The 21,874-nt window shown below is 34.1% G+C and overlaps 1 protein-coding gene across 2 annotated transcripts in view; it reads right to left on the bottom strand.

Annotated features, from left to right (window-relative positions):
- Nucleotides 1–21,874, bottom strand: part of LOC138698178 (serine protease inhibitor 2-like) — a 192,075-nt gene that overhangs the window by 8,656 nt on the left and 161,545 nt on the right. The gene's annotated exons all lie outside the window — the stretch shown is intronic.

The raw sequence follows: 21,874 nt of genomic DNA, 5'->3' as shown, positions 1-21,874 counted from the left end.
TTTTTCTAAGTGGGAAGGTAATAAAATGAGTGTGATAATATGACAAATACTGTCTCACTATGTCACGATTCAATTTAAGAAGTAACTACTGAATTAAGAAACAATTTGTCAAATTATCCACGATCATATTTTTCCAGACCCATTCCTTAAGAATGAAATACTTTCTGTGAAGGAAATTGAACATCTCCTAGCTAGTGCAAACAAAGTGTCGCCATTATAGTCTTCATAAAATTCTAAGTTTAAAATGCTTGTCCAGAACAATAAAATGACAACGTTAAAAAAGAGTAATTTTGCCTGCACTTTTATAGTCAGCAGAGTCTTAGATATTAATAAAAATATTTACTAAATCAATTTTAACTTTCTTTCCGAAGAAAAGAAAATGTGTAACCTATATATATTTTAGGTTTTTGACCCTGTTCTAGAAAAATATTTCTCGAGAATTCTAAAAAATGAATAAATGCAATAAAATAATTAAAAAGTAAATAATGGTGATCTTTTCTATAAAGATCCAGGTACAGTGGCGTTAGTCCAAAATACTTTTACTGCATTTTGTGTCAGAACTGCACGCATTGTATTCTTCACCTGGCATAATTAGGAACATTAAATCCAGACGTTTGAGATGGGCAGGGCATGTAGCACGTATGGGCGAATCCAGAAATGCATATAGAGTGTTAGTTGGGAGGCCGGAGGGAAAAAGACCTTTAGGGAGGCCGAGACGTAGATGGGAAGATAATATTAAAATGGATTTGAGGGAGGTGGGATATAATGATAGATAATGGATTAATCTTGCTCAGGATAGGGACCAGTGGCGGGCTTATGTGAGGGCGGCAATGAACCTCCGTGTTCCTTAAAAGCCAGTAAGTAAGTAATAAAAAGTACCATTATCATTAAACATCATCTCTTCGTGGTTTAGCCAACGTTTGACTTTTTCCGCCTCCTAGAGCTGTTCGTTCCATCTCTATTGATCTTCTTGGTCTGGTTTCGCCTTTGATATTAGGTCTATAATATAATATTGTTTTAGATTCTCCGGTGTTTGCCATTCGTACTGTCTCTTCATAAACTTAGGTATAATTTCAGAAATATTCAGGACATTCAGCTATTCTCCTATAGGCTATCTTGGCCTTTCTTATGGTGTACTGAATTATATCCAGTGACAACTCTAACATAAGAAAATTCATTTCGATGACTCATTTCTTTACAAGTACTATACTACTTTACATTAAGAATCCAGTTTTCACATATGTATCAAAGAAGCGGTTATCCAGTAACTTTATATGATTACTTTAATCGTTATTTCATAATTTCTTACTTGTTTCGTTAGTGTACGAATTATAGTCCCTCAAAAACATCGGAATCTATTTAGTTCTAAATCAACATTGTGAGTCTTCGTATATACAGGATGGAAGTGAAATAACCCTGTAGATTTTAGAGCGAATAGCTCATGTTGTAAGTAACAAAAAAACTGTCATGCCATATTGGTGGAAAGTTCATAGTTTTCTCAGAAAAAAATAATTGAAGCAAGTAAAGCGATAGGTTTGTAAGTAAATCCCGAAAAGACAAAGTATATGATTATGTCTCGTGACCAGAATATTGTGCGAAATGGAAACATAAAAATTGGAGATTTATCCTTCGAAGAGGTGGAAAAATTCAAATATCTTGGAGCAACAGTAACAAATATAAATGACATTCGGGAGGAAATTAAACTCAGAATAAATATGGGAAATGCCTGATGTTATTCGGTTGAGAAGCTTTTGTCATCTAATCTGTTGTCAAAAAATCTGAAAGTTAGAATTTATAAAACAATTATATTACCGCTTGTTCTGTATGGTTGTGAAACTTGGACTCTCACTTTGAGAGGAATAGAGATTAAGAGTGTTTGAGAATAAGGTTCTTAGGAAAATATATGGGGCTAGGAGGGATGAAGTTACAGGAGAATGGAGAAAGTTACACAACGCAGAACTGCACGCATTGTATTCTTCACCTGACATAATTGGGAACATTAAATCCAGACGTTTGAGATGGGCAAGGCATGTAGCACGTATGGCCGAATCCAGAAATGTATATAGAGTGTTAGTTGGGAGACCGGAGGGAAAAAGACCTTTGGGGACGCCGGGACGTAGATGATAGGATAATATTAAAATGGATTTGAGAGAGGTGGGATATGATGATAAAGACTGGATTAATCTTGCACAGGATAGGGACCGATGGCGGGCTTATGTGAGGGCGGCAGTGAATCTGCGGGTTCCTTAAAAACCATTTGTAAGTATGTGAGTTTAACACCCTCTTATTCGCTAACTGTTGCGAATTGGATCGTGATTTTGTTCATATGGATAGAAAATCTAATAAAGAATAAGTTATCCCTCTGGCGTATTTGAATAACATGGGCGGTTTTAGTGTAAATTTAATTTAAAAACCACTAATTTCAAACCACTGAACGATGCAATCCACATCGCAACGTTGTAGCTAGAGAAGGAGACGCGAGACAGTGCAGTACGCTGAATTCGTTGAACTCTTACATTTGAAGGGTACACGGGAATAACGATCAAGGTCCATTTTAGAAAGTTTCGAGAAAAACGAATTTTAAAGTTTCAGCACTAAATACTTTGTTATGTGTATATTTAATATAAATTGACGTAGTGGAATGTCAAGAACAATGATTTCTTATTACTAGCTAGACCACATGATAGTACTTCCTTTCCACTATAAGATAGCATTATTAACTCAATTTCGATTTTTGATGGACCTTGATCGTTTTTCCCGTGTACTCTTCATTTGTATTGCGATATGAAAGGAGCCTTTTAGCGGCAAGGTTGCCAGACTGCTGGAAATTCAAACTTAATTTTCTAATTAACCGTGCATTTAATCACAAAAAACAACATTGGTTTCCTATTCATTTAAGCGTACCCTATCTTCCCTTTCAATCTGCAAGGTTATTTCACTTCCACTCTGTATTTGGCAATGCATTCTAAGTACCGCTATTTGAAGTCCTGATTTTCTTTCTGATTTTTCCATATATTGTTATTTTTGCACATTTTGGTTTCAGGCTTCCGAAAGCCATTACTTTTTTTGTTTGTGTTTGTAGTCATTATGTTCTTTGGCAACAAGGTTACAAGGTTAAGTCTGTTTGCTATTTTGTACCTCGTCTTCTGTTTTTTCTATAATGGAACTGTTCATCAACAAACTACAATGTTGTAATATTGCTCTCTTTTATTAAAACATAGTACAGTACATGAATTTAACTTCATCATACATATATTTATGACTTCGTCTATACAATTGTTGAATAATTTCGGGGATAGTAAGCACCCTTGTTGCATATAGAAAGGTTGCGTATCTGTTATTAAAGGTTTAGGAATCCCTCTATTTATCATTACCTTTCATAGCAACCAATCACGTGACGTGACGCATGGATTTTGTTTCAAGCATCACACCAAAAAGTGATGTTTGCCTTGTCGGGTTTACAGAAAAAAACATGAGGAGGCCAGCCTCCAATGATACAAAGTCGTTACAATACAAATATTATATAAACACAACAGAAATTATTATACATCTTGATTGCACAACTTGTAACACTATATCACTTCGGAAAACGTATTAGTGTCTTTCACGTGTTAAATTTTATGTTACCTTATTAACATGTATCGGCCTGCTATTGGCCATCTTCAGAACTGGTTGTTGCTGGTCTTGGCGCCATTTGTTGTTTTGTTTTCTGTGGGAGTGTGTTTTTGTAGTGCCCACATTATACTACACTAACACACCCCCACAGGAAACAAAACAAAAGGCGCAAAGACCAGCAACAACCAGTTCTGAAGATGGCCAATAACAGACCGAAACATGTTAATAAGGTAACGGAAGCCACATTGTTGGAAAGTGTCTACTGATGACTTTGGTTTGAAAACGAACCTCAATTACGCGTCTTAACTGCACCATTAATTTTTAGTAGGTTATTTTACTACGCTTTATCAATATCTTAGTTTATTTAGCGTCTGAATGAGATTAGGGTGATAATAATAATAATAATGATTTATTTTAGCTGGCAGAGTTAAGGCCGTAAGGCCTTCTCTTCCACTCAACCAGCAAAAAGTGTATATACATATGCGTGAACTTACAAAGAATCCAACAATTTGATTTAGAAGAGAGTTACATGTATACAAAAGTTATTTACAAATTAAACAACAAAATACTATGAACTATTAATTAAACACTGAAATAAACTGTGTAGCAGAATTAAACTAAAATACATAGAATGTTAATATATTTCAAATAATATTAGATAATAGAAAGAGATTATTACGAGACAATTAAAATACAGCACAATCAGGATGATGTCTAAAGAAAAAAGTAACAATGTAGTCAGTGATAGTTTAAATCAGTATGATTGGAGTGAAATGCTAATAAGGTTATCTTTTAAGCTGTTCTTAAAGGTGTTTATTGTCTTGCAGCCCCTAATACTTTGTGACAAGGAATTCCATTGACGCGAGATGGATATTGTAAAAGATGTTGAATAACAAGATGTTCTATGAAGAGGTATACTTAGCGTGCCACAGATAAGTGATCTGGTATTTACGTCGTGGTTAGAGTATAGATAAGAGAAACGAGACGAAAGGTAATTTGGTGTTGAAGTGTGCAGAATTCGAAAGAGTAAAGACAAAGAGTGTAAAGTTCTACGTTCTTTAAGTCGGAGCCACGAGAGACTTGCGAAGGACGGTGATATGTGATCATACCGTCGGATGTTGCACACGTATCTGACGCACATATTCTGAGCTCGCTGTAACTTGACTGACAATTCAGAACTTAGGTCACTTAACAAAACGTCACAATAATCGAAGTGCGGCGTTACTAGGGTTTGCACTAGGGTAAGTTTTAGTTGCTGGGGCAAGAAGTTTCTCAAGCGACTCAAACAGTGAATGGAGGAACAGATTTTTTTTATCGTTTCTTTAACTTGAAAATTCCAACTTAGATTATTATCAAAAAAGAAGCCAAGATTTTTTACGACAGATGAATAAGGGATTAGCGTGTTGTTAAGGGTAACAACTGAAAGATTACTGTTATTAAGGGAGTTAACTAAACGCTTATGTCCAATAATTATGGCTTGAGTCTTACTTGGATTAAGTGCGAGTCCGAAATTGGCCGCCCAAGTAGAGACAGTGGCTAGGTCACAATTTAATTTGTCAATCGATTCATTGATCGTATTGGGTCTGGAATGTATGTAAAGTTGTAGGTCGTCGGCATAGAGGTGATATCGGCAATACTGTAAGTTCTTTGATACGTCATTAATGTAGATAGAGAAAAGTAGTGGTCCTAATACGGAGCCCTGCGGCACTCCCGCCTTTGTGCCTTTGTGATAATGTCGGTGAAATGAGTCCGGGGTCCAGCACCCAACCTTTGCACATATTGGGTTGAGGGAAAACCCCGGAAAAAACCTCAACCAAGCAACTTTCCCCGACCGGGAATCGAATCCGGGCCACCTGGTTTCCCGGCCAGACGCACTAACCGTTACTCCACAGGTGTGAACAATAATGGACTAAGACAGACTGTTCCAGTAAACGGGGAGCGCTACTACAGCATGTTTCAGAACTTCGTCATCCCTAGATTTAGGAATCACGATATGGAAAACCTAATCTTCATGCAAGATGGCGCTCCACGCCACATCTTTATCGCTGCAAAACAATTAATTACACAGATGTTTGGCGATCGTGTCATCAGTAGGCACTTTCCAACAATGTGGCCTCCGCGATCTCCAGATTTTAATCCGGCCGATTTTTTGTTTTGGGGTTACTTTAAAGAACGAGTTTTCTTGACACATCCAACAACCCTACTGCAACTGAAACATGACATCTCGCAAAACAATTGCCAATATTCCAAGACATTATCTGCAAAATTCTGCACATGGCGTCGCAGACAGAATGCTGTACGTTGAACGAGAAAACGGTGGACATCTTCCCAATGTTTTGTAAACCCCGTTATTTGCCCAACACTGTGATGTTCCCCCCCCCCCCATGTCAAATATTGTAATATTTATAGCGGTTTAATGTTTGAACTGACTTTTGAAATATCTATATATTCCTTTCCACTGTATTATTATATGATATTAATGACAATTTTCCCCAACGTTATTTCAAGAAATTACTTGTGCATATTAATAACGAAAATACTTGCATTATTGCGGCGTACATGTGCGACAAACAAGCTCATGAAAGGTAGAAAAGCAGAAGCACAGAATGGAAATGTAAAAGAAAAAATCAGTGAATTAGCTTCAGCAGCAGAGTAGTTTTTGTATGCAAATACAAACAACACAGTGGCGAATGTCGATTGTATGAGCTGCGTATGTTTTTCAGGCGCAGCTTAACAAACGTCTGGTTGGACTCAAGTTAGTAACGGAATAAATAAATCGGTGTATTGGAAAGGTACGAGTTTCATATCGGGCAGAAGTGACGAGTTCTCCTCTTCTTCTTTATTTTCGTTATAGCTGTTGGACTGACTCTGTATGTATCTTATTAAATTAACGGGTATCACCAAATTTTTCGATGTAAAATGGACATAGCCTACATATATGATATTATTGAGAAGACTCTGGAGCCGCACCTTCGTTAATTTTTTATCATTATGTCTTGTGAACAAAATAAATGTTTGTTTTCCTGTGGAGTTTCTAGTTTCAAGTTTCAATTCAAATTTAGTCTGCGAATTATAAAAAGTGTATTTCTGTTTGTTTATACATGAAGCCCTATATCGCGCGTCTGAGCTTTCCTTTAGGTAGGCCTATACATTTTTTTCTTGTTGCTGTTCCAGTTTATTCTCTGGAGTTCCGTTCCTTCCGATGTCTGCTCAGTTCTTTGACGATTTGCTTTTGATCCTTTTCATCTTCGTTTAAAAAGAAATGCTTACTGTATAACTTTTTCAGTCTATCGCCACGAATTTTATGTGCTGATATGAATTCTTTCTTTTGAATGTTCTATCAGTGAGTTATGTATAACTTACTTCTATTTTTGCTTGTATATTTGTGCCATTTGCAATAAGTTATGGAAATTTGCAGGTTTAATTTCCTAGATTTTCCTGAGGTCCTTTTACTTCTACACTAATTTTATGAGAATGTCTCAAAATATGTGGCGTGCATATTCAGATTTGCGTGGAAACCGCGTTAGTATTGGATATGAATCTGGCCTAGGTCATAGTTGTTATTGTGGTGCATTAGCCTATATGAAGGGTTCAGAACCATAGTTGGCCAAGCGCCATTTACTAAAACCGTAGAAAACAAGGTTTAAAATAAAGTTGTTACCATAATTCAATGGAAACATATAGCAAGTAATATAAAGTATATACATTAAAACTAAATGATATGTCTGTCTTCATTAAACTATGGTATTTACTTAACTTTAATCCTTGCTTTCTCCGTTTTTAATAAATGGCGCTTGGCCCACTATGGCTCTGAACCCTTCATATTTTCTTAGAAGGAAGGTGCTGACGCTGTCACTGATGGTTGGTTTCACCAACTTTCGTTATCATTATAACGTCTCGTTAAATAATTCAATGACACGTTAGTCAGTTTTTGTGTTTCACCAAGCATCATTATTGCTAACGCATCTTTAAACTCATCATTAATTTACTAGGACTTATTCGTCGCGTTAAAACAGTAACGATGCGTTGAGAAATCAACAAATGGCGGACGTAATTGAAGGGTTGGTAGGAAAAACAACCCATGTCAAAAAAAAAAACACTTTTTTCAGGAGAGCGAAAAAACATTATATCTCGTTATGTAAAAGGATAAGAAACTTAAAGTATAGGTATAAATACCCCAATGCTTTATAAATATATTGCTTGTATTTTAAGCATACACAGACGCCACATGATTTTAGCTTTCCATTAGTACCAATATCTCATTTTCGGCTAAAACTGACATGGGTTGTTTTTCCTATCAACCCTTCGTATTCGATGCAGAAATTCTTTATTTAGAACTTCAACATAATGGCGAACTTAGCCTATATGTTGTAATAACACTTGGAATAATCATTTTGAAGATTTAAGTGATAAATAATTGCACGAAAGCTACACATTAAGGAAATAAGTAGTAAGAATGATTCTAGAAGAAACTGATTATAGGTTAGAATACGACAGATAGGAATCACCCACTTAACGCCTCTTCGACAGATTCTTCTTGCTTACTGTATATTAGAGGAAGTTTTGAAATAGTAGTTGGTGATATGAACGGTGTGTCAAAAGCTGTATTGTCTAGATTATGTGAATAAATTATCAGACTTACTATCAACATTACGACCACAATACAGTCATTATTTTTATAATAAGCTTGTAGCTAAATTTCCTGTCATTAACAACGACAGATTGTGTATATGTTCCAATCGTACCTTCTGGCAGTAATATTGCCAAAATATTCCGCAATAGAAGATCCTATTTTTCATTCAATATTCAAACAATTTCATAGGCCTATGTAAAGCTCCGTATAGAAAAATTGTGGCTAAACTAGCGCTGAGGTAGTTCCCTTCGTACTCTGCTTGTACGCCTTGCTCATACGAAACTGTGATAGGTTAGGTTTGGTCAGTTTAGATTTTTGTCATGCCTTGCATATACGATCAACTGCATCTCCACAAAAAATCTCTTATAAATTCAACATTTTCACTACCGAAACCAGCAGAACTACCTCAGCGCTAGTTTATTGAAATTGTAATAGATTAGAGTACAACAGATAGGAATCCCATTTAACGCCTCTTCAACAGATTTTTCTCGCTTTAAAATAATGTTACGGTCAGTACACGATAGCACAACATCCCAAAGGAGGATGCTTTTTTAAATGAAAGGAGTGCAAAGAGGTTTTCTTTTAGGAGACAATGGATACCCCTTAAAATCCAATTTAATGACGGCTGTCCTGAAATCTGCTACACAAGCATGGCAAAATTGTTACATGATAGACAAATCTGCATGAAATACAGTAGAAAAGTAGTAAGCAATTTATGAAAGAGGCGATTTCCCGTCCTAAATTTAGGCCTAAGAACAATTGCTTAGAATGCTTTATATATAATTAATTGTGGCATCAATTCTGAAGCTGTCGACTTTATCGTCCGCAAAATGTTCTTAGATTTCCTTTAGAAGTTACAATTTAACTGCTCTACATTTTTCCTATTTACATTTGAAGAGTCCACTGCAAGAATGATGGATGTCATTTGGAATACATTTTGCAGGAGACGCAATTGAAAGTTTGAAATGCTTAGCGCTCAAAGCTTAACTGTGATTTTCCGATCATTACTGGACAATGACTATCAGTGTTAATGCCATATAACTCTGTATGTACATTCTATATACCTTAAGCTATGCATTGACAGTCTTGGTTCATTTTCGACAATAAAGTGACATCCATCATTCTTGCAGTGGACTCTTCATTTGGAAGCATCTTTTTTTTTTTTTTTAATTACGGTATGACAACATACTGTATTTAGAAAGAATATCAAGAACTAAGAACGTTTAGATGTTCTTAAAATTAATAGCTATTACCCATTTGCCTTTGAGTGTATCCTTATGCCAAACAAAGTCATCCATGATCATATGTAACCAATGAAATTCGCGATTTCGAAGCCACGGTTGTATGAGAAGTAAAACACGCAAGATACAAGTACAAAATCCCCACGTTAGTAAACGCATGTGAATTTTAAAGAAACGAGGCTTGGTGAAACAGTCAACTTTTAAAGCTCTCGTTAAAATTAAACGATCCGTTTATTGACAAGTCATTTGTGCTTTGTGAAACCGGCCATGAGTCCAGCGTAAAAAATAAGACAGTCTCGGAAAAATCAGACCTGCCGACGTAGCTCAGGGGTAAGGAGCTGGTCTCCTCTCATACTTCGTCTGAATACTCTCTCACTATCACCAATTCCACCGACGCTAGAAAGCCTTGTAGTTCTTTGGCTCCAAGGCAAAATGTGATGTAATTTCTTACAGTTTTCCAGGAGCGATCATTTAAAGTTTGAGCGACTATATAAAATATTAGTAATCATGTTTCATAACAACGGGTTAGAGAGAAAAATAATTGATATACATATCATCTTTTGCTACAATAGAAATACCACAGGATGAACAACGTATCGCAAAATATAATTTTCACCAAAAATTGACATATCACTTTTGCCTTGAAACCACAGAGTTAATATGGCGTCGTTAAATAATTGACTAGAAAAGGGCAATCAGTTACAGACATATGACAAAATCATTTAAGAGTTTTAAGTGACAGACAGAAAAAATAAACAAAAAAAATGAATGAGAAAAGAGAGAGAAGCATGAAAAATAAATTAAGCAGAAAACAGATAGGGAGAGGTACAGAGTGTTCGCCAGGAAACAGGTTTTCTCGCAGGTAAATGTCGCCTGTCTTTTACTGCTTTAGATCCAACATTTCCCATGTATCGAGTGTGGGAATATTTAGGTTCCATACTATAGACAGATAATACAGGCTGAAGACACTTCAAGTTCAGAGCATTAGTTATGAGTACAGCTCACTTCCATTCAATGCAGTCCGGTTTAGTTCGTGGCAGTACAGTACACATTAAAACAGCGAATCTTCATTTATGATAGGGTAAAGTAGGGTCTGTTGGACAGTCGGGCTTGTTGGACACTTTGTACTTTAACGTGGTACCTCGCCACTTGTGGGCACCACATTCTGCTAGAAGTCAATGACTGAAGTAGCCACTTCAATCATTGACTTCTAGCAGAATGTGGTGCCCACAAGTGGCGAGGTACCACGTTAAAGTACAAAGTGTCCAACATGCTTGACTGTCCAACAGACCCTAGTTTACCCTATATATATATATATATATATATATATATATATATATATATATATATATATATATAACCTACGCATAAATCATAAACGTATCGTGCTATATGTTCAACACTCGACAGTTTCTGCACTTATTACAAGGTAAACCAGTAAATGCAGATCATTTCATCCGCAATGTTGGCTAATGTATAAGTCTCTATATTTTATTGCCGAAAACTGATGCGCTGAATTGTCGCTAAGCGAGCTGTTACTTTCCAATATAACTTCCGAACGGCAACGTACTAAGCGAAACCTGTTTTCAGGCGTACACTCATTGTAAAAAAATAGGATTATAGAAAGAGAATAAGAGAGAAAAACGAAAGAAAATTATGAAAGGGGAAGAAATGTGAAGAGAGGAGAAAGAGGATGGGAGAATAATTAGAGACAAAGTATGAGGGGATGAACGAACCCTTAAAGAAACAAAGAAGGATAGGCCTATTAGAAAGGCAGGAAGAAAGAATGGATAGAATAAATAAATTATAGTAGACTGGAAATAAATAAATAGGCCTAAAGAAAGGAAATGAATGGAAAGAAAAATAAAAGAAGCAAAGGCAGAGTGAGAGAAACGATAACATGTCTTGAAATATGTTATACTTCTGATTACATTTCCATGTTATTGTTTCACACAGTAACTCCGACGTGTTCTTGCATTTGTGACAGAGATGTACCGTATTCATATCCCTCCACTGTTGCATTTTCAGACACTTGACATCCATGGTCTTTTCCATTATTTGTTTCTCTAGTTGGAATCTTCGTCTCAAGAGATCTCTCGTTGTGACAAGAGTTCTGCCTTCTCGGATGATATCTTGGTAAGTATTATTTTCCTTTAAGGTAATCTCAATTTGTTATAACGTTACATCGTCTGCATTATACATTATTTATGTCCACAACTGATTTAAATTTTCGGATAAATATAGAAAGATCACAATGAGTCAGAAATTACGTTTCCCTCACTCATAGAGTCATGTTCCCTTCTTTGGAAATCAATAATATTATATATTCTTGCTTAAATTTCTGAAAGAATTGGCGTATATATTATTTCCTAATTGAGCTATACGAATGTTTTAAATTTGGATCTCATTGACTATCTACTAACCTTCCGACTATGGCAAGTTTTTAATAATCTATCGTCAAAAGAATTTGTCGCTTAAAATGATGCCTTATAGTTTATAAAATTTTGAGGAAGAAATTATATTAAAATATGGCAGTTCGTTATCCATCCGAACTCCCTCATCGTTTACTGGATCATGACATTCTCAGAGAGCATTCAGTACTGAGAACAAAGCCGCTATATGTCAAGAATTAATTTATTTTTGTCTAATATGTAGTTGTCTCATTTAGCTATTGTATCACAAATAACTCTCGCTCTTAGATTCGTATTATAATGCTTTAAATAAAAGTTGCTTTACAAAAATTAGATAACTTAGGCTTGAATTTATAAATATATTTGTTACTATTCTATTTGCTTACAAGGTGCAAGTTCGTCATCATTTATTTAAATGGAACAGCATATAATTCACATTTCACAAGCCTAGTAGCGAAATATTCAACATCTTGGATTAACTGTGGAATATAAGAATAAGATTGCTATAGGAAAATGGTTAGGATATTGTTTCGGGCTTCTCTACTTGGAACCTGAGTGAGGACGTATTTGGCTGTGTGTTGTCTTTAATAAACTCTTTTAAGGACAGTTTAAAAATGTATCTAAGATCCATATGCATCAATAAAATCATTCTAATGGTTTTTTTTTAATTTTAATTCATGTCTTCCTCAACTTGTGAGGTTGCATATGACAAAGAGTAATCTAAATAAGATTTAAATCGAATAAAACATGGTAAGAAATCAGGAATAGTGATCAATATAAAATTTAACTTGGTTAAAGTGTAAGAAAGTGGTATTAGAAATGTAACTCAGTAGCTACTTCTTAATTATGATAGTTGGTATTTCAAAGCGTTTGCAGAAAGAAAGGAGACGAGTGGTAATGGTTCCTCTTGCATCAATAAATAGACCAATAACTTCTATATCGCTAAGATGGTAGGCATTTTTATAGTACGGATTGGTCGGCTCATAGATGTTTTTCTTTCCGTTTTCGCCTCATCAAGTTGGCTTCTGTGAGACAAACCTGATAGTTGGATCTACTTTATAGCCTTTGGTATTACTACCAGGTTTAAAGGCGATAATGTGCATTCGACGTACATTGCTGTTTTGAGTTAAACCGTGGACGTCTCCATATGTTCTGTATCCACTACTCTGTAGCTCTTTAGCTAGGTTTCGTCGGATGGTGTGATGTCTGTGATTGCGAAGAGCGTCGCCAAAAGGACAGGATCCCAAGACATGTGCAAGTGTTTCAATCTCGCTATGGCATCACCTGGAGCGGTTATTGTCTTGAGATCTGCCTGGTATGGCGTGTACTAGGGCCACATTAGCTGTCATCGTGATATCATCCTTCCATTCAGACATTGAGAGCCTTTTGTGATGCCTAATCCAGCTATTGGCTGGAGAGTAATCTTGATATAGACAGACACCTTTGGAGTTCTGTGGTTGTAAACACCATTTCTTGTGTTCTTCCTGGCGTAAGATTTTCCGTATTTTACATGGATCAAAGAATAATTTGTTGCTTAGAAATACTCGCCACAACACCTGAGGATGTGCAGCAACGAATTAGACAGGCTTGTTCTTCCACTCGAGCAGTCAACACTTCAAGAAGCAAGAAGTGCTTCTAGAACAGAATGTTCTATATGTCGAACACATTATGTGAATCTTTTTCGTTTGTGATTCCCAATTTTGAAGACAATTGTTTGTCAGTTGAATTTATTTTTAAAATGGGACAATTTAATTTGTACCATCTTTGGAATTGTTTGATTTCTTGATGTAAGTGGACAATAAGATACATTTGCAACTACACTGCTCCGCCGATTTAATAGAATGCGTTGCAGTCTAAAGAAAGTCAGAGTCCGTGGATATCCAGAGTACCGCAATCGTTTGAGCCGGCAAATGCCGACAAATCCGCCATTGTTAGTCCAGCGCGCGCTATGCAGTATACAGTAGCATAGGGAAAGAATGTAATTTAAGTGCGAAAAAATGTAATGCTGCTGTGTTCAGAACTGTTCACAGAGAACTGAAAAAAGCGCACATTTGTTTTCTCTGTGACAAGGTGAAAGAAATAAGGAAAAAGGAAAGAAGTGACTATAAATATAAAAAGGAACGATCCGCTACCTAAGCGAGCATACATTGTGAGATTAATGAATGACTGTATTTTGATATTTATTTTTTCAAAAATTGAGCCCCAAAATATTTTTATAAAACTAATCTAGAATTTAAGTTGTTTCAGCAATGATACTTCTACATAAAACAAATGAAAATCACGTACCTATTAGGATCAGAGCCAAATTTTTACCATCTTCTCCCTTTCAAATCAAGCATTTCTGAATTTAATCCTATTTGCTATTTTGCAAGAATGACGTAATATATTTGTGAAGTTCTGAATTCATTCTTGAGACAAGATTGTATTGTTTGGCTCGATTGGAAAATACAGAGATCGTAGAAACTAGAAATCCTATTAAGGTTAGACTGATGTGAAATTTCAATTTTCTAAACTATTCTAGGTAAATCTCTGAAATTTTGTACTTTTAATTTGTTATTTTAAATTGTGTAAATTTAGGTTTTCAAAAATTGCTACTATTATGGCCAGAATTTTTGTCTACATAGCCTACTTGTCAGACCTTCAGAAACAAAACTTACTATACAATTTTCCTTTTATTTTACTAAAAAAATAATTAAAAATATTTAATGCACTAAAAGTGTAAAAAAAAAGGAAAAAAAAAATTCAACTCGAGCGTAAAAAATAGTATTAAAAATACCTTTTATTGATATTCTGGTTCATATGCATATATATTATCAGGCAGTACATCTCACTTGACGATATGTGTCAGAGGAAGAACAATTATTGTTTGCACCGGTATGCATCTGAAGTCTGATAGTGGAATATGTAGCTAATCGGTGAAGTATGCATTGGAGGGAAAAAGGAACTGGCCACCCTACCCCAGTATGTCCTGGCCTAGTTTTCTCATGAGTGATCCCTTATTGGTGGTACTTATGAGATTCAAACATGTCTTCGGACATTTGACTAAACAAGAGCAACAACAAAAAATATGAGTGTTAGGTATAATCCTGATAGTAAGTTTTGTTAAGAACAGATTCAAAAACCTCTAATGATTATTGTAATACAGTAAACTCCATGTAACCTGTAAGAATTGTTTATGTATTTTCGCGATATGACTTCCTAAGCTAAAACGACATAAAATAAATTAATTAAAAAAAAAACCCTCTACAAAAAATCATGCACGTAGTACAAAATCTGTAGAAAGAGTAGAAATTTTAGCAAGGCAAAATTTACAGTAAATTAAAGTGGAGAAAATTCACTTCAAAGTTTTGGATGATAATAATGAACCAGGTCTCTGTCTTTTTTATTTTCTAGGCATTTTGAAACATATAGACCTAGCATATTATATACAGAACTACCCTTATATACACTACCACGCTGTGCACACCTAACCTACACTAGTAACCAAAGGTGACATAAAAAAAACTATGTAAACTTATGAAAACACTATAATAGATAAATATTATTAACAAATCACTATAGACTGTAGACACTATTATAACACTAACAATAAAACTGTTAGAAACTTGCAAATATTTCTTGTATCACAAACAGAAACCATGCATGGAAAACACGTTGTTATGGCTACTAGCAACAAGCGGAATTTTCCTTTAGACAAGAGTTGTGCTCTCCTTTGTAAATGAATGTTTTTTAAATGAAAGCAGCCTTTGAAGTAGGCCTAACACCTGTTGGATTCTATGAAGAAATATTTCGAGATGTCGAGAAGCTACACTGGCTCAATCGGAAATCTAATATAATAAATAATGTATGAAATAGAGCGTAATTTCTAAAATGGTCGCAGAATTCAGAGTGGAGGGCGTGGACGGAGTATTTAAATTAACAGTCAGAGCCCGCAGCCTTTAAAAATGTGACCCTAAATAGCTGATAGACCGGTCGTATGGTCATGAAAATTGGCAGAGGGCATCTTTAGACCAAAAATGAATTTTTAAAGATAAAAACAAAGAAACGATTTTTTGACCAAAAATGACAAAACCTCACGTCAGTAGGCTATATCCTTGGGGACATTATAGTGAAATTACTAACTTCCATATTTTTAAAGCTAAATTCACAAAATGTTTATCAGTAATATATCTGGTTAGTAATAACACATGTACAAAATGTCGTCTCTCTATAATAAGTGGTTTGCATTTTATTAATAACTTAATAGAATAATATTGTTTTGCTTTATGCAAAAAGTCCCATGCGTCACAATTTACATTATTTTTAATTAATATTCACTTATATGATTCTTTATATACATTGGAACAAACATTACTATTGGAATTTTCTGTACAGCGAATGGGTAAATTACTAGGAAATTTTATGGCTATTAATTTTTTATTTTTTATAATAAAAAATTCTAGTAATTTACTGATTAATTTTACAGCAAACCCTATAGTAAGCTTTGATTCCACGTATGTAAGGATCCATATAAGTAAAAATCACTTAAGAATAATGCCAATTGTAGTGCAAACGCCTTTTTATATAAAGCGGTTCAATATTTTAATAAAATAATTAATAAAACGCAAACCACGTATCATAGGCGGATGCAATTTTGTACACTTGTCACTATTAAGCAGATATATCAGTGATAAAAGTTTGATGAATCTAGCTTCGTAAGTATGGTAGTTATGGATTTCGCTGTTGTGAACTCTTAATACTAATGAACTTCGCGAAATTTCAGTATAGTGTCCCCTTATATGCGGAAGCCGGAGAGTTCGCACGAGGAATGTAGTTGCAAATGTTTGGATTTATTGTTATTTTATTTGAAACATTGTTGTTTTAATTTGTTACTTATAATTTATTAAGTTCTTGTTGCTGTAATATCTACAACTGATACGTTTATGAAGGAGTGTCTTGAACATTTAAATGCGTATTTATGCTGTTATAATTATTAAATGAAGTTTTTTTACATTAATATGTTGACTGACAATAATGTTCTATAATGTAAGAAGATACTTTAGAAGTTTTTGCCCTTCAAATTAAAAATATCTGAGTTTTACTTTAAATAATCCTATCCCTAGCGTGTTGAAAAGGACTAACAATGGCGGCCGACTCGATGATTGCGCTACTCTGGTATATCTACGGACTCTGAAGAAAGTAGCAAACCAGTACAACGTGATCTGTTTTGTGACGATCATCCAAGTCCTCCCCTCCCCCCCATTATGGTAAGGCATCATGTCACAATCACGTGCACGCCTGAGTATTTCTGACAAAGTGAATATTATTCAACGCCTTAAAAACGGTGCAGATATTAAGGATATTGTTGGAGAATTTAAGGTAGTGCAGTATTTATTTATTTACTTCTTCCTCTCTTTATTTATTTCTTTCATTCTTTATTTATCTATTCTTTATCTATCTATCTATCTATCTATCTATCTATCTATCTATCTATCTATCTATCTGTCTGTCTGTCTGTCTGTCTGTCTGTCTGTCTGTCTGTCTGTCTGTCTGTCTGTCTGTCGGTCCGTCCGTCCGTCCGCTCGTCCGTCCGTCCGCCTATTTCTGTCTGATTGTTTATTTAATTAACTGATAAACTGAAGTTGCCTTTAAGACAGAATAATCTAATTTTAAGTTTGAAAAAGCAGCAGTGTCATTATAAAATGTTCATATTGACAAATAAGATTCACAATACAATAGAATAAATTGATGAAGTTATATATACACTTTCACACGAAATGGAAATAAACACAATTTTGCAATTAATTGATTACGTACACTAATAATACTCTATATACGATATCGGAAATTATCCTTAGAGTATTTTAATAGTAATAATAATAATAATAATAATAATAATAATAATAATAATAATAATAATAATTTATTTTAGCTGGCAGAGTTAAGGCCATAAGGCCTTTTCTTGCACTCAACCAGAAAAAAGTATACAACTATTTGATTTCGATAGAAGTTACGATGTTGTAGATAATAAGCTGTGTCTTGGATATTGTTACTAATTTTATCTCTAATTGACAAACGTTTTGGTAATTGTCCCCTGTGAACCTGGGAGTATTTCCAGTATTTCCACAACTGAAATGTTTTAAGATATAATATTCCTTGAAAAATGTGGTATGGTGGATTCATAAATTTCCTTCTTTTTTTTAGTCAACTTTTAGGGGCTCATCTTTTCTTAGTCTCAAATCTGAAGGTCGGATCAATTATCTCTCTTTCAGATATTCTTCTGTTAATTGCAATGATGTCAACCACCATCAGCGAGACAGTGAAACTCCTCGTAGATTTCCATTGCGGTCTCAATCAGTAGACCTATATTTGTCAGAATTGATCTTATGGTGTTGCGTCTCTTAATTGTAAGCAGTGATACGCTTATGTTTAATCTCTGTGATCATTGTTTACGTTGATGTAGCAAACGCTTATGTTTAATCTCTATGGTCATTGTTTACGTTGATGTAGCAAAATATGTAAATTTGAGTCAACTTTGTATGAAAGACAAAATGATTTTCTCTTTAATCGATAGCAATAATAAATTTGCGTTAGCAACAGTACTAATACTATGCAGACTCAGTGTATGAAAAATAAGAATTTCTATGAACTTAGAATTACTTATCTGATGTAATGTGATTAGAAAATAGTTGAAAACTTAGAACACTTTCGTAAATTCCTTGTTACTTGATCATTACAATAATATTATGGGAGTGCAATTCCGTAAAAGTAAATTTATTTGGTGCACTTGATGGTGATGAAATTGATGTTGATTATTTCTTAATTTATGGGTAATTAGGTTATGGTGATCGTCATCTATTTGTGGAAACAATTGCGAATCGTTAGTGACAAAATAAGTGTGACAATTTGAAATCGACAATATTACAGTGATAGATTACTCTCATTGGCTGAAATTCAGTGGATTCTTACACTGCATTAATAAATTTGTAAATGAGCGCAATAGTCATAGCTAGGGATAGGATTTTTATACCCTAAAATGACCAAAATATGCACTTATAACCTAAAAATTCCAGAAATATGCTCTATAATTTAAAAAATATACCGTAAGAAATTTAAATATTTTTATAGTTTACTTTGGAGATATAAACTGTACCTAGAGTGATAACCAGAAAAGAAAAAAAGTGAAATTGAAGGAATTTCAAGGCATATAAATTTTATTCAAAACAAAAAAAAAACTAACTTATTTTCTTAAACTTTCATTGTATCTCTGTTTTGGGATCTGAGTTGGAATGTAGAATACCTGGTGCTAATTTTCAAGTGAAAATGATTGTCTATTGTCAGCTAACAAAGCTTTGTACTTAGAAAAGCTTTTTCTACTTCTACTGATAAAATGGGAGCAAATTTAAAATGAACAATATCACTTGACTCTAATTCTCTCGCGGTCTATCACACACACTCTCCTCTTTCTAAAATTTGGCAACAAAGTTGTTTTCCCTACTTTCAATTGCTTCAAGTGAGATGCCTATCCTCCTCTTCTGTACTTGAGTGAAAACAGTAGATATATATTGGGTAAATTTCAGTATATAGCTACCTCACTGACAACAATTGTCTTAAAATACTAAAAAGGCGCATTATTTTCAGTGCCAATTCTTCATTTTGTGTGCACAAGATTGGCATTTTGGAGGAAGAGAGAAATGAAGGTAATGTTCTGAAATTTATTCTAAATATTTGTCGTGACTCGTTATTGTTTAGGACCAAGTCTATTTTGCACATTTCGCAGAATAGGGGAGGAAGAAAATGTTAAAATTTTACGACAAAAAAAAAAACGTAAGCTAATTGTAAAAAAATTCAAAGAACAACGGAAACCAACATTGGATATAGACAAGTGTATAAGAAGCTTCAAAATGTACAAATATGCTAAATATGACTAATAGGTCATTAAAATATGCTCTGTCAGGATAAAATTCTTAAATATACACAAATAAGCTCTAAAAAAATACCCTAATTTAATTATTTTTCATAAAATGGATTTTTATATACTTTAGCAACTCATTGACCTTATACAAACAAATATGCTTAATCATGGACATTCTAGCCCTAATCAGAGCTAAGAGTATTTTTTTTTCTTGGCGATTATCGTCGGGAACAGCAAGGAAAACTAAATGAAACCCTACTAGTTGAAGCACACTTAATTATTTATTATTTATAAATGTTGATAGACAAAAATGTACAATAAATTAACAATATCACAGATATGAAGTGAGGAAATGAGTATTGGCAGCTCTGACAGCTCGTTGAAGTTTATGTGTAAAATATCGCAATGAAGTCAATAAAACATGAGCTTATATGATAATTTAAGTAAACATAATTCGTAGAAAAAATATATTGCATACAGTGATTGTGATTATTAAATTCTAAAAGAGATACAAAATATAGGAATGCAGTTTTTTTCGAAAACACATACTGAAAGACGAATGTGATATGATATTAATTCGTTTAGTGATTAGTAGCGAAACAGATTACCGCAAGAGCTACAAAAACTGTTTTAACCCTAGACAGAAAAATAAAAGCGAATAATGCAAGCGAAAAGCACATTATAATAATAACAACAATAATAATACACCATAACATTTTTCATCCCGTTAGAGTTTAAGCATTTAGCCAGTCACTGTTTATTCAGCTTTCAAAAACAGACGTTCACTCTCTAAATAAACCTGTGACATAAAGCTGATGATGATATCAAATTAACGTATAAAATGTTATTCAGTGACCAGTAATTTTATCTTTATGTTCATTCTATTGGTATGTCCTTTTCATTTTATGTTGTACTTGGACGAAGTGTCCACTTCAATTTCACTAACAAATCTTTGTAACAGTTCGATTTTTAAAAAAATAGTGAGAAGCTAATGTCAGTGAGCAATTCTATTGGTGAGTCGTGCTTGTTATACTTTTGCAGTATCACCTCATTACAATAGCTTATTTTACTACTGTTCAACAAAGTATAAAGTTTTTATCGGACGCAATGGGGAAGCGAGGATATAAAATTGTTAGTGAACTCTGAAGGAGCAATGCATTTCTAAATAATGTTCGCAACTGAGAAGAATGGATACGTTTTCACCAGGGATGATATTTCACGGAGTTATGTGATATATCAATACGGCTATATGAGCACGAACAAGGAATTATGAACCATTCTTAGCAGTTGCGAGGATTATTTTGTTATGTATTTATACAAAAACATGAATCATTAATACGTTAAACAACATTCAAAATTAGTTTTTAGTTATTCTTATAAACATACATACAATTATAATACTACAAACTTGTACAAAGAAGCAGAATTATCAGTGGAACTAAACTTTTTCTTCACTTATAACCTCACTTCGCAAAATATTTAAGCATTAGTGAAACATTTTCCAGGTATTTTCGGTCTGGCAAGTGCATGATCCCAGGGATTGGATGCAGATTTAGTATCTCTTATTTTATTCTTTGTTCCCTTGTTTTTTGTAATAAATGTGGTGTAAAAAATATTTGTATAGGTATGCATTCTTATTTAGAAATATAACAATATCTGCTCAAAATGTCTTTCCCATTTAAATATGTAGCTAACGTACACTTACACATTTCTCCAATAGAACGTAAAATTAAACATCTTTAATTAATAAAATACAATACAACATTTAAAATGATTTTTCAAATTATTTAAACATACACATTACATACAATTAATGCCACAAGGTTGTACATAGAAGCAGGGATTCAGTAGAAAGAAGAAACTTTCACAAGATATTTAAGTACAAGTGAAATACTTTACACTTCTATCCGATCTAGCAAGTTCATGATTCCAGGCATTAGTAAGAAATTCAATGTCTGTTACATCGTTTGGTGTTCATTGCTTCTTTCAATAAATGTGAGGTTTTAAAAGGAGTGAAATCAGTGGAAGTATGATTTCTTGTTTAGAAATATAATATGCGTCCAAATATATGTCCCATGTA

Source organism: Periplaneta americana, chromosome 4 (genome assembly GCF_040183065.1).
Source record: "Periplaneta americana isolate PAMFEO1 chromosome 4, P.americana_PAMFEO1_priV1, whole genome shotgun sequence".
Lineage (NCBI taxonomy): Eukaryota > Metazoa > Arthropoda > Insecta > Blattodea > Blattidae > Periplaneta > Periplaneta americana.
The sequence above is the reverse complement of the archived record's forward strand: the minus strand, read 5'-3'. Positions and strand labels throughout refer to the sequence as shown.